We start from the raw sequence: 13,867 nt of genomic DNA, 5'->3' as shown, positions 1-13,867 counted from the left end.
GATTCATATTCCCTAAAACATTATATACACTACTGCATTTTTAAAGGGGTCTCTAAAACTTGGATTAAATAGGAAACCAAATCATTGCAATGCAAGAGCTTCAAGTTAGTGAAAGCGTATAATTATGTACACTAAAGTTGGTCAGACCTTTTATTAAACATGTTCGTGAAAACACAGGATATTTTCAAAGTATCTAATTTGGTTACAGTTTCAACCATGAGTACAAAAAGAGTGTGATTAGAGAGTTCCATTGCCTCAAAGATTGTATGTAAGGTTTTATCCCACTAATTAAGTTCACTTTTGTGTGCTCCACCCAGTGGCATAAGAAGCATCAAGAATATATTTGACTCCCCCCAAATCATGAGCATGCCTGTAACTGAGCCTGTTTGTGGTGTGTAATTTCATGTTTTAAAAGAAAGTTGTTAAATCACATTATTTATTTTGTAGCCCAAAGCCAGATACTTATTTGTAATTATAAGCAGTCATTCCCAGAGAAAATGAGTCCACCCTACTTGATGACATATTTGCTTTACATCAAAGGAAGGGGTCTAATCCTGAATTTCCAAAAAAAGTCATCTTCAAAAAGAAAAAAAAAACAGCAAAGAAATAGGAGCCTGTAAAATAAGCTGTTTCTAAAATTAATCTGTCAAAATCTCCTCCACTGAGACCAAGGAAGGCCATGCAGATAAATTCCAGGGCAGGGTTTGAAGGACCAGGACTTGTCCCAGTAGGGTGTTTACTCAGAATAGAAAAGTATTGATGGGCGGGCACTCTGAGCATATTTTACATCTGTGATTATTTAATTGTTTGCTATAATTTTTGTCATTTTTTCATGAGGGCAAGAAAGTTGTCACTGCATCCACCAGAGTCTAGCACAGAACTTGACACATGAATATTTCTTGATCAATGACCAATCAATCCATTCTTCATTGTTTTCCTCTTTGATACGGTAAGCTGTTAAACCATGTCCCCCCCACCCCCTCCCCCCAAAATGTATGTCTATCCAGAGCCTCAGAATGAGACTTTATTTGGAAACAGCGTCTCTGCAGATGTAATTAAGGTAAGTTGGAGATAGATAAGAGCCTATTAGATTACAGTAGGTCCTATATTCAATGAGGATGTCTTTCTAAGAGACAGAAAAGGGCACACAGAGACCAGTAAAAAGAAGGCATATGAAGATAAAAGTAGAGCTTGGAGTTATACTGCCACAAGCCAAGGACACCAGAATCCACTAGAACTTGGTAAAGGTAAGGAAGGATTTCCCTTAGAGCCTTCAGAAGGAGTCTTAGACTTTGATTTCAGAGTTCTAGCCTCTAGAACTGTGAGTGAATACATTTTTGTCAGTTTTGAGTCATCAATTTTGTGGTAATTTGTTACAGCAGTCCTACAAAACTCATGCAAATAATTTTTCTGTGAAGCTATTTCAGTTCCCCACCTAGATTTTAGGTCATTGGAGAACAGACTGTAACTTTATACTCCTCCTAAATCTTCCCAGTGCTATTCTATTCAAATCAATGTCACTTCATCTCTACCTATAAAATGTTAAGTTGAAAATTGTGGAAGAAAGTAAAGGAAAAGATAGGAAAGTTAGAGTAGTAGTAAGAGATTTAATGATTTCTACACAGAATATCTCTAGGTATACATTGAGCCATATATAATTGCCAATATTTGAGCATTTTTTACTTAAAAATTTCATGTCAATTTCATCTGATTCTGTCTAACTACTGGAAAGTGGTAAATGTTGAGAAACCAAGAAATGAAGATGGCATTATGGGTAGGCAAACTGCAGAGTTTAAATTCTAGTTCTGCCACTTAGTATCTTTCTGCTCTTTCTTAAAGATTCTTGTTGGGCCTCATTTTCCTCAGTTGTAAAATGAGTATAATGACTTCTATAAGGTTGTTTTGAGGATAAGATGAGATGAGAACTTTCAAGACTCTAACCTATTACGGATGCTCTCATTCTTTTTGCTATTCTCCCTCCTAATGTTTTATTAATTTTATACATCACAACTGAAACTTACTTAGCAGATGTGGTATTATGCATAAATTATTACCAGCTAATGTTATGGAAATGTCTCTGGGGGATGCCCTACAAATATAACTCTCTAATTGTACCATTAAAGTTTTATTCATTTGTATCATAAGTTTCTTCTTCAAAGATACATACCAGTGAATGAGAACATTAGGCTGGGCATAAGGAAGAGAGAAGGAGAAAGCATTAGAGAATTGCTGCGAGGTGCAGGGCTGGGATGTGTACCTCAGTAAGGGAAAGGCAAAGGGAGAGAAAGGGAAATTCTCTATCAGGTGAAACTGTCACAATAGTGAGATAGTTAATATGAGTTCTGATTTCTGAATGGGAAGTGGACGCTCAGAGAGATCAAGGACTTGTCCATGGTCACATAGTTGATATATAACCGAGCACAGATTAGAAGTTGCATCTAATTGACCTTAAACTCAAGTGATATTCCCTCTATTACCCTGGATGTCTTCTAGGGAAGAGGATAAGAGGATGAAGTATCATCAGGTTCCTAGAAGGGGAAATAAAAGAGTATGGAGGAGAAAATTACCCCACCATCTAACTTTCTAAAGATCAATCTGCTCTTTGACTTTTTATTTATATTTTTTTATTATACATTGATATCAGCTTGCAACCCCTTATATTGTGACTCAACTGAAAGGATTCTATTAATTGAATGTACAAAGCACTATGCTTGGTACTGTGTATGTCTACAGTAGGCAATGTGAGGAGGAGGTGGGGATGGAGGGATAAATATTTTATCCTTCATGCTTTCAATGAATTTATGATCCAGTTAGAGAATTAATATGCACATTGCTGTTGGATAAAGTCCAAATACATGTGCCTAATGTTCAAGGCTCTTCCCAGTTGGATCACAGCCTTCCCTACTCCCCTCAAGTCATTCTCCTTCTCTGTTCAACTTCAACTGCCAGTTCTCCAATAATATTCAACATCTTGGTCCTTTTTAAGTACAGCTTTCTGGAATGCATAGACACTATGGAAGCAGTATCTAAGGAACTGTCTAGTGTCTTGGCCAATTAGAAACTCCTATTTAGTTTTTATGAAACTTGAGCAAGTGACACAAAAGGAAAAGAAGATTAGAATTGATTCACCATGCCAGTGTCTAACAGAGTGATCATGCTCAATCATGTCGTGGTGGAAGCAGCAATATCCAGGAAGGCAGGGTGCCCCGGCTAGACCATTATTCCCCAAAGATGGTAAATGTGCTTTCTGCTTCTAGGTCCTTTGATTCCTGTTTCTTTCCCAAACCTGGACTTCCTGTTAAGTATTGAATTGTTGAGCCCTGATGGTCTTTCACTAAGTCACCCTCTGTTGCTTATAACCAGAAAAAAAAGCTAATTGTATATGTTCTCTGTCCTCAAACTGTGTGAAGACATGTTCTTGACAGTGTTTCCTGGTATCCTTAAAGAGAATTACTTACTCCCTTCTCTATGCAATGTGCTGGTTATTATCCCAGATACATTGGAAAATACAGAGAAAGAATTTAAATCAGTATTATTCTCTGAGAGTATAGTTTTTATAGTATAATACAGTATAGTATCTATTTTATAGTATATTATATGTTAGGATCTTTTACAGTACAAAGAAGAAGATATAGCCAGGGCTTTACTAAAGGAAGTTTGTTGGAAGGATGCAACAAGTGCTCTTCTATGGTGCTCTACAATTTATATGTTTCTCTCCTTTGTCTCTTTTTTTCATCTCATTCATTCATTCAACAAATATCACTGAAGATCTTTTGTGTTGCTTGGCATGGTCCTACATACTGGCACAAGAGTGAAGAAGACAAAGTCTACTGAAATTTCTAGTGGGGGAAGGGTAAATAAATAAGTAAAACTATTTGAAAGATCATTCCAGAGAGTTACATGCATAGAAACAGAGTAATGTGGTAGAGGATGATTGAGTTGTAGGTATGAGAAAGGCTACTTCACACATAGTTTATATACGGACATCAGGAAGGCTTCTCTGGGAAGATGATGTTTAAGCTGAGGTCTGGATGAGAAGAAACTAATCTTCCAAAGAACTGAGGGAAGAATAATACAGGCAGAGAGAATAGAATAAGTAAACATCCTGAAGTAGGAATGGGCTTAGTCTGTTTAAGGACTAGGCTAGAGAACAAATGACAGCAATTGAGTGAGTGAACTGAATGGCAGAAGATGAGATAGGTGGGAGAAGTGGGGGCCCTTTCATGTAGGCATAAGGAGTCACTTTGAGAAGTTTAGATTTAATTCTCTTTCATTTTTCACGAACCGTCCTCCTATACTGTGTGTCTGAATTTCAGACTTCTAGCTATAAGGGATCTAAGTGGACAGATTACTAATATAACAAATAATCTTCAAAATCTCAGTGGTTTAACACTGATTGGAAGAGAAATGTATTTCTCCTTTTACTAAAGTCTATAATGGGTATTCCCTATCAGTGTTAAATCTATTTAACCCTATCCTTCAGGCACCCAGACTGATCAAAGACTCACCATCATTAGCAAATGGCTTTAAAGTTTGCTCTGAATATAAGAACCCAGGCTGGGGGTGGGTTAGAGAATGTGGGAAAAGAAGTGAATGTAAGATCTTATGGGAGGGTTTGATGGTCCAACCCAGAAATGATGAGCAGCATCCCTTTGGGTAAAACCCAGTTGCGTGGCCACACTTAAATAAAAAAGTAGACTGGAAACTATAGACTGGATGGTGCCCAAGAAGAAAGAGAACTAGTTCCATTAACTAAATAATGAATTGATTTTACCTGCCTTTTTTTGTAAGTAGCAATGGAGAACAATAACTGGCAGGCATGTTGAGGCTTTCTACCCCATAGTGATGGTGAGTGGGTAAAAAGCAGATATATTTTGCAAAATGAAATTCAAATGCAAATTATGATTTTTTCCTAGAAAATTAAAAAATTCAGCTTTTGATAATATAAACTCTGGAAAATAAAGCTGGACAAAAATCATCTTGGCTGGGTGAGATGAGCTTACCTAAGTAACTTTTCAAATAAGTGGAGTCTGTAAATCCCAAAGCAGGAGGAACTGTATATAGCACTGTATTCTAGTTCATACACATGAGGCATAGTGAGCAATTATGAAGCCACTGTACATGTATCCTGGAACTGAACAATTTATTAATAAATAGTGGATGGTGAGAAATAGGTTTCTCACTGTTTAATGGGAGGTTACAGACGAACAAAAGAAGAAGGCTAGAATGATGTATGTTCCATGTTGAGATAGAGATAGAGAAATCAGCATAATAGGATTCATATAAATATTTATAGTTATGTATATATGCAATGATTAGTATACATACATATACTTTTTTGCTGTCAGCTGAAACGGCCTAAAAGCAACAAAACTCGAATAGCATCAAGCACATCTACTACTAAGATCTTGGTTTCTGATATCATTCTCTAATGAAAGGAACTAAGAATCCTTGGAGAAATAGCTGGTCCTAGAACTGGAGCAGGGAATACACAAGTCAAACCAGAAATGTCTTATAATGCCACAAAGTAAAGAACTGCCTAAAAAATAAGTGCAATGATGGCATATGTCAAAGAGACTCAGGTGTAAACTGAAAGAGCTCCCAATAGCTAAAGCTGGAACAACTTGAGTAACAAAAAGTAATAAATAGTTTGGTTATAACCTAAAGTATAAAATAAATATCCATGAGTCCATACTGATATAAAATGAAGACTGAGTGAATAAATAAATGGGGGAGAAAATACACAAAGATCCTGTGCAGAAGAATTCCAATTAATTTATGTATACACTCCACCTTCAGGGAAGTGGAGCATAGTTTCCACCCGTTAAAGAGAGTGGTATATACATAAGTAAATATACAAAAAGTTGGATCGTGATGAGTGTTAGAAGGAAGGTTCTGGTTGTGTTGGGATAATAACTTATTTTATTGTAGTTGTATTGCATTTGTCTCACTCCATTTGTCTGTCTACTGCTTCAAGGTAGAAGCAGTCCTCAATTCTCCATATTCCCACCCAATAGTTGGCACCTTGTAGATGTATACTATAGTTGTGAATACCTAAGAGAAGGTAAAATATTATCAGTCAAGCTCTGAGCACCTCAGAAAATTTCAAGGGGAAATGGGTAGTGAGATCATTGCGGTCATGGAAAAGTTCATGAACTACTGTTCAATATTCTGTTTTTTTTTAATTGAGAAGAATGAAGCATACTATGTTCTTAAAAATGGATTCAATGTGTGTTTTAGTTTACTAATGCTGCCAGAATGCAGTATACCAAAATGGGCTGGCTTTTATAAAGGGGATTTATGAAGTTACAAGTTTATAGTTCTAAGGACTTACAAATGTCCAAACACAGGCATCCAGAAAAAGATACCTTGACTACGAAGAACGGTCGATGTCTGTTACATGGGAAGGCATGTGGCTGGCATCTACTGGTGCTAATTCCCAGTTCTGTTTCTTCCAGCTTCTGATTCCAGTGGCTTCCTCTCTAAGCATCTGGTGGACTCTCACTTAGCTGCTCCAGTGCAAAACTTTGGGATTCATCTCTTAGCTTAGTATCTCCTGAGACCAGAGATTTCTTCTCTTCAGATTCTGGCCATTTCTGTGAGTCCTTGCTTAGCACCCTGGCTTTTTCTGTCTCGATCTCCAGAAGTCTACATTTGCTCTCTGTTGGCTCTTTTAAGGATTCCAGTAAGTTAATCAAGACCTACTATGAATGGGCAGTGTCACATTTCCATCTAATTGAAAGGTCATACACACAACTGGCTGTGTCACATCTCCATGGGAACAACCTAATCAACAGGTTCTACCCTACAGTACTGGATCAGGATTAAAAGATCATGGCTTTTCTGGAGTACATAACGTTTTCAAACCAGCACAATGTGCAACCTGATTACAGCTGTGTCAGAAGTTAGCAGTTGGCATTTTAAGACAAAAAATTAGCATGCAGCCACAATTACAGAATTTGAAAGATTATATACTCCCATGACTTTCAAATATTTTGATTTTGACCCACATGTTTATGCATCAGAATATGCATACACGTTTTATATTTATATATCTGCATATATCCATCTGAAATCAAAATTTCATCACATAGTAATCTCTTTACATTGGAATGCATTGTGATATTTTTCTGTTCTATTTTATTTTCATTCATTTATATATGCTGGTAATAGTCATTAAATTTACTTTACAACCCACCAGTCAAACTCTCTCTCTTTCACTGTTCTCTTCTTTCTCAAACAGATGGGACATTTAGACCCTGTATGCTCAAATGATTAGTGAATGGAAAATTCAGTAATAGAACTTGGAGTGTCTGACTCCAGGAATGACACATCTTATATTTTATTTAATTTGGAAAACCAACAATGGTGGCACTAAGGTTTGGCTCAAGGAAAGAGCTTTATCTTCCCAATATCCATAAGTTCTCTAAGGAAGCTGAAATCTAAGATTAAAAAAAATGCTTCTTGTGAAAATGCCGCTTCAAGATGAGTCTTCTAGTCTCATTTTCAAACTACAGTGTCCCCTCAAAATTCCCTCATATATACATTTTTGAGCTCTGATTATTACTTATTTTCCCTTTGACCTTTCTCTTAAAAGCACATATACAAAATGGCTTTGTAATACTATTATCATTTCTTATAAACTTTGGCACCTGAAACATTTGCACATTTCATTCAGGTTCCAGCTTAGTATGTCAACCTTTGAAGTTATATGGTACATGTTTGCTTCATTTAACTTCTTCAGTGTAAGATACATCCAAACTTAAGTGCTCACCAGCTTGTGGCTTTCACTGAAGTCATATGCATATTATCATACATCAAACTACTTTGGCTTTCTATAACACAAATAAGTTACTAGTCTTCAGGGTTTTTCAATTTCAGAAAGAAGCATCTGAGTAGTGGTCCTATGAATACTTCCCTGCCCTGCCTCAATAAACTTGAAGTAAAGACAATTTATCTAATATCGGGTGGAGGGAGTGAGGACTCACACTGTAGAAATAGCTCTCTCCAAGGAAATCTTTTCACCAATTCTTCTGTCTACTTTCCAGTTCTTTTATATTTTTGAACTGGATGAGGCATTCAATAACTGAAATTTCACATCTCTTTTACTTTGGAATCCTGGTCAAATCACACACACACCCACACACCAAGAAAGTCAGTGACTTTGACAAGAAAAAAACAGAAAAAGTATATAAAAATAACAGGAAAGATAGGAAGAGATAGAGATGGTGGTACAGAAAGAGACAGAGAAAGAGACAGAGGAACATACTAAAATATAGGAATTGTGGGAAAGATGACTTAAATTTCCATCTTCATATATTTTACATTTTCCAAATAATTTATACTCAATATATATTATCTTTAAATTAACATTTAATTTTAGAATGGTTTTAGATTTATAGAAGAGTTTAAAAAATAATATAGGGAATTCAAATAACCCCCTCATCCAATTTCCCCTATTATTAACATTTAACTTTAGTATCGTACTTTAAAAAATAATATTGAGATACTATTTTTACTGCAAGTCCATACTTTGTTTATATTTCTTTAGTTTTACTTGATTTTTTTTGTTGTTCCAGGATCCTATCCAGAATACTATATTAAATTTACTTATGCTATCTCCTTAGGCACCTTTTGGTTTTGACACTTACTGAGGCTTCCTTCTTTCTTCTGACTTTGATAGTTTTGAGGAATATAGTCAGGTATTTTAGAGAATGTCCAGAATGTCCCTCAACTGAAACTGGTCTGATGGTATTCTCATGATGAAAATTGGGTTATAGATTTTTGGGAAGCGTTCACAGAGGTGAAGTGCCATTTCATCACATCATATTAAAGGCACATATTATCAAGACAACTTGTCACTGCTGATATCGACCTTGATCACCTGACTTGGGCAGTGTGTCATGTTTCTACACCATAAGATTATTCTGTTTATCACTCTTTCCATAATTTACGTTTTGGAAGGAAGTCACAATGTACAGTTTACATTTAAGGAGTGGGGAATTATGCTTAATTTCTCAGAGGGCAAGGAATCTTCAAAATTATGTGGAAGTGTTCTTCACGGGAGATTTGTCTCTTTACCCCATTTATTTATTTACTGAATCATTTATTTATACCCATATGGATTCATGGGCATTTATTTTATATTTTAAGTTATATTTTGCCTTTGACCTTTCAGGAAAAATTTTGAAAAACTAAATATTGAAAATATTCCAAGTTTGCAATAAAGAGAAATGCATTATTAAGCCCATAAGAACCCACATTTTGTCTTTTTTCAAGTGGACTAAATTTAACCAACTATAATGATCTTTGTAAAAAGTGTTTCAAGTAACATAACCACACTGAAGGGAACAAAGTTTTCAAAAAATAATTTTTGAACACTGTACTTCAATATATACCCTTAGTCTAAAGACAAAAAGAATTTTAATCTTGAACTCTGCTTATTAAATTGCTTCCTCACAGTGGTATGAGTGCAGAAATTCTGAAACTACTTTCTATGTATAATAGGTTTGAGTAAATGAATAAATACATTAGTGATGTTGCAAGACAGGATTTTCACTTTTGGAGAGGGACATACGAATCTGGAATAGAAGAAGGTTAGGAAGACCCTATAGTTTTAGACTGGAATTTTCCAGGGTTGAGGCAGGAAAAGCACAAGAACATTTTCTGATGACAGAAAGTAAGGAAGTGCTCAAAAACAAAACAAAACAAGCAAAATAAAATGATGGGATCATGACGAAAGGATATGGACACTAGACTGAATGGTTCCCAAGATCAAATCTGGGATGACTGGAGCATCAAAATAAATAATAATAGTAGTGGATTATAACCACTGACTAAAAGAAAAATCTATGTGCCTGTATGGCTAATAAATGAATGTAAATAGAAGAAAAAGGAAAACTTTTTAAATATGAGAATACAAATGATTCAAAGTAGAAGGAATGATAGAGCTAGAAAATCACCATCTTGTGATTATCATAGTAATAATTTATTAAGGCAGGACTCATCAAAGGATGATAAATCTGCAGTGTAAACTTTGATGAGGAGCAGGATACATACGCATCATCTTAAAGCATCTTCCTGCAAATTGCTTTTTAATCACCAAAATGAGATATCCTGATGTGATTCACTAATATCCAAAACAGTTCAATAATAACCTGAATTGAATTAAAAGGAAACTAACACAAACCTAGAGACATTCTACAAAGTAACTGGATTATATTCTTCAAAAGTGTCAGTGTCAGAGACAAAGAAAGCTTTGGGAATGTTCCAGATTAGGGGAACCTGAAGACATATAACAAATAAATGTAATGTGTAATCCTGAAGTTTGCTGATTGGAGGAAAAATTTCTATAAAGGAAATTATTGGTATAGTAAATGAAATTTGAATATGTCAGATAATTTAAAAAAGTAGTAGAATTAATAATGGTGAAGAAAAAAGAAAATTATGTTCAGCTTAAACAGTAATCAAGCAATGCAAAACCCAAATCATATGATTAAATGCTGGCAAGCAAAATAGGCACTGTCATACATGACTTGTTTGTATATGGCTAGATATATAGGAAGATGAAGATTGTATCTTTCAACCTGAAATATTTTACCTCTTTAAAAGTACATGGGCAGGCACTGGTAATCGAATCTGGGTCTCCGGCATGACAGGAGAGAACTCTGCCTGCTGAGCCTCCATGACCCGCCTTCTCTCTGTTCATTTCTAAACAGTTTTATTCACACATCATAAAATCCAACCTAAGTATATAGACATACCTTCACCAATATAATCTATATGAAGACATTTCCTTTTTTACCACAAAGAATCCATACCCCTCCCTCATGCTCTGCTTCTTTTCAACATTTGATAGCCTGATTAGTGTATATCTTGGAGTAGACCTATTTGGATTTATTCTATTTGGGGTTTGTTGGGTTTCTTTGATTTGCATATCCATGCCTTTTTTAAGGGATGGGAAGTTTTCCCCAATTATCTCCTCAGCTAATCTCCCTAGCCCTTTACTTGTTCTTTTCCTTTTGGGACACCAGTCATTCTTATATTTGTGCACTATTTTTGTCTATTATTTTTCTGAGATGCAATTGAAAATTTTCCATCTTTTTTTGCCATTTGTGCATTTGAATTCAATTGTCCTGTTCTCTAGTTCACCTATTCTTTTTTCTACCTTTTGAAATCTGCTGCTGTGGGTCTCTAGTATATTTTTAATTTGGTCTACAGTATTGTTCATCTCTTTGATATCCATTATTTTTCTATGATTTCTTTCAAATCCTTCTCTATGCTCTTCTATGCCTTCTTTTTTTTTTGGTTTAAAGAATATTTATGGTATATTTCAACTGAGTGAAAGGCATGCTATGCTGGGTACTGTGGGAAATACAAATAAAAATAAGACCTCTTTTCTTTACTTTTTAGAACCACAGTAATGGATACAGGCACAATTATACAAAGTACTTTGTAAGGCAGTTCTTCTGAAGTACCATATTTGATGAACAATTAAAATATTATGGGAACAGATGGAAGATTCATTCAGATTGAAAATTTTGCCTGAAAGACCATTACACCTAAGTTTCTCATATACGATTGCCATAAAGCCATAGAAAAGAGGAAACCCACATGTTTGAAGGGAAGACTTCATCAATCTCAGTAAGAATAGGACCAAATGACACCTTAGCCATCAGCCAGAGCAAGAAGATTTGGACTATCCAAATGTGCAAGAGTGATTTACTTTGTAATAGACTATAGTGTAAACTGTTTAAAAACAACTTTTTCATTAAGATATTACTGAAATATCTTAACAAAATGCACAAATGTTAAATTAAATATAGAGCTTGATGAATTTTACATACATGTATGAGTGGTGTCAATTCTTAAATGAAAAACACTGATAGTATCTGACATGCAGAAAGTGCTCAGAACTAGCTATTGTTTTACCTGCCAAGTTGACAGATTAAAAAAAATACCATCTTGGTCTCATTTGCATTTCTTTGATAAATGGGGTTGAACATATTTTTTTCATGTGAATTATTTCTTCATGTCCAACTATTGAGGTATTAGTCCTTTTTACTAACTTATAAGTGCTCTTTATATATTGATATGCACCCTGATAATGTCAGCTTGTCCTTACCTTTTAAATTTCTTTGCCACCCACTGTTTTTTAATTTTTATGTGGTTAAAATTTTATCCTCTTGTCCCTTAGTGATTTCAGGATCTGATTTTATGCCTTCTAAAAAATGTTTCCTGGTTTCATTATTAAATACTTACCCATATTTTATTATGGAACTCCTATAACTTTATTTTTTACATTTGAATTTTGGTTCATAGATATATTGTATTTTGGCACATGGTAGTTAGCCAAGTAGTTAGCCAGTCATGATATCACATACTGAATAATTCATCTATTTTACACTTACTTTAAATCACATCTTAGCATATATAAAATTTTTGTGTTTTTTTATTTTCCTATGTGTCACAAGAATGTCCAAAAGACCTGAATTTAGTTGACTCACTTAACTTACAGGAAGCCTAGTTGTATTCATCTGAGCTAGCTGAAGATCAATATTAAAATCTTTATGTATCTGTTTCTGGACTAACTAACCTTTCAGTGATAACTCAGCTATTTCTACATGGATATTTCAGTAATTCCTGTTAAGTTACTTCTCTATCTTGCTACCTGGAGCAGTCTACCATGGTTTAAATGCCCTGTATACCTCATACTTTCAGACGTCCATTAACACTATTCAGTGCCTACTATGCCACACACCACGAACTAGTCAGTGCAGTTCTTCCCACGATGTAGCACAATATCCAGTGGAAGGAAATCTTTAACTATTTACACCAACCATTTGCTAAAGTTGTGTTGGGTGCTACAAATCATAGCATGATCCCCTTTCCAGCTGAGAAATTCTGATTCTAGATCTGTTCATCTTCACACATTTTGTGAAGCCCAGTCCAGGGGAACTGGTGAATTGTGTTCAGTTGTAATTTCCAATGAGAATGGCCATGAAGGTCTTGAGAACTATCTTCATGGTATTTACAAGATGTCTCAGGCTAATGTAAGGAGTAATTAAAGCATTTCAAAAAGAATTCCAAAGACATTAGGCAATGGTTACATGAGTTCCACAGACTCATAGGTAGTCCTTTAAATTTTCAGATCAATTTCCTGAGTAAAAATCAGGATGGCAGATGAATTCCCAAACAGTTTAATAGGATCAAGGATGAGGCAGAAAGGCAACTTCAGTTTGGGACCACTTTGAGCTTTGAAAGGAAAATTAGACATTGCCTTTCACTGTCCCATGCCTACTACTTTTCCTGTGTTTCTGTTTTCTGCATTTGATAGCTTTCAAACTGCGAGCAACTGTGTGAAACACTTTTAATAACTCAGACAGAGAGTGTTGCTTTATGAAAAAAAAGAGAAAACAAAACAAAAATCACTCCCAACCAGTAAATTCTACATGTATTCAGCGGTTGCAGTCACTCGCAATGATCAAATCACAGAGCATTGGTTTTCCAGGTTCAAATTGGAAAGAAAAATTTTTTTAATGTAAATAGATTTGGCTGAGGATAAATATAAGTAATGTTTTTCTTTGCAAAAACTTTTTCCCTTAAAAAAATTTCTCCCTCATTGAATCCACTTTGATGGTGACTGTCAAATTTGACTTTATAATAACCTAAAAAAATTAGGTTGTTTCATCCAGGTGTTAAATTTAATATAAAAACAATAAGATGCCAATAAGTTCATGTACCACCCTGTACAAAGTTAAGCTTTCTAAATGTTAAGTCTCTTTAGCATGAGATCAAAGATAAGTCTATCCCTGGAAGATCACCAATTCCTTATAAGCCAGTTTTTGTTTCTCTGTATACCCAATAT

At 35.0% G+C, this 13,867-nt stretch overlaps 1 long non-coding RNA gene across 4 annotated transcripts in view; it reads left to right on the top strand.

The window, feature by feature from the left end:
- LOC143644784 (uncharacterized) overlaps positions 1-13,867 on the top strand; it is a 136,670-nt gene that overhangs the window by 8,782 nt on the left and 114,021 nt on the right. For all 4 annotated transcript variants that reach the window (XR_013156869.1, XR_013156870.1, XR_013156867.1 and 1 more), the window contains exon 4: positions 838-949. This is a non-coding gene — a long non-coding RNA (uncharacterized LOC143644784). The remainder of the gene's footprint in view (positions 1-837; positions 950-13,867) is intronic.

This window comes from Tamandua tetradactyla, chromosome 8, assembly GCF_023851605.1.
Source record: "Tamandua tetradactyla isolate mTamTet1 chromosome 8, mTamTet1.pri, whole genome shotgun sequence".
Taxonomy (NCBI): Eukaryota; Metazoa; Chordata; class Mammalia; order Pilosa; family Myrmecophagidae; genus Tamandua; species Tamandua tetradactyla.
This window is presented reverse-complemented; position numbering and strand designations above follow the sequence as displayed.